This window comes from Corvus brachyrhynchos, unplaced genomic scaffold, assembly GCF_000691975.1.
Source record: "Corvus brachyrhynchos isolate BGI_N302 unplaced genomic scaffold, ASM69197v1 scaffold5, whole genome shotgun sequence".
Classification (NCBI taxonomy): Eukaryota; Metazoa; Chordata; class Aves; order Passeriformes; family Corvidae; genus Corvus; species Corvus brachyrhynchos.
The window spans coordinates 6443797-6444073 of record NW_008238321.1 but is presented as its reverse complement, the minus strand read 5'-3'; the positions used below and the strand labels follow the sequence as shown (position 1 = coordinate 6444073).

General features: G+C 60.6%; 1 protein-coding gene across 1 annotated transcript in view; it reads left to right on the top strand.

Moving 5' to 3' along the window:
- The window catches only part of LLGL1 (LLGL1, scribble cell polarity complex component), a 9413-nt gene that overhangs the window by 1109 nt on the left and 8027 nt on the right, over positions 1 to 277 (top strand). The gene's annotated exons all lie outside the window — the stretch shown is intronic.

Sequence of the window (277 nt, the reverse complement as noted above, 5' to 3'; positions counted from 1 at the left end):
TCTCCTGGGGCAGCTGCGGGTCTCTGGGCTTGGACCCCCGTCGCACATGCTGATGACACTGGTGTGCTCAAGCCACTTACCCTGAGGGCTCTCAGCTCGTGGCACTATTTTGGGTGGGGAAAGACCCCAGAATGAGCAAGGATGGGTGGCATCCCCCGTCCACCGAGAGCTGAGAGCCCTCTGTGTGCTCCCTGCTTCATTCCCATGCCCTGTTTTCTGCTCTCCCCAAAACTCCATGGCTCATGCCTGGCTCTGCTGGCTCGGCTGTGCCAGACAG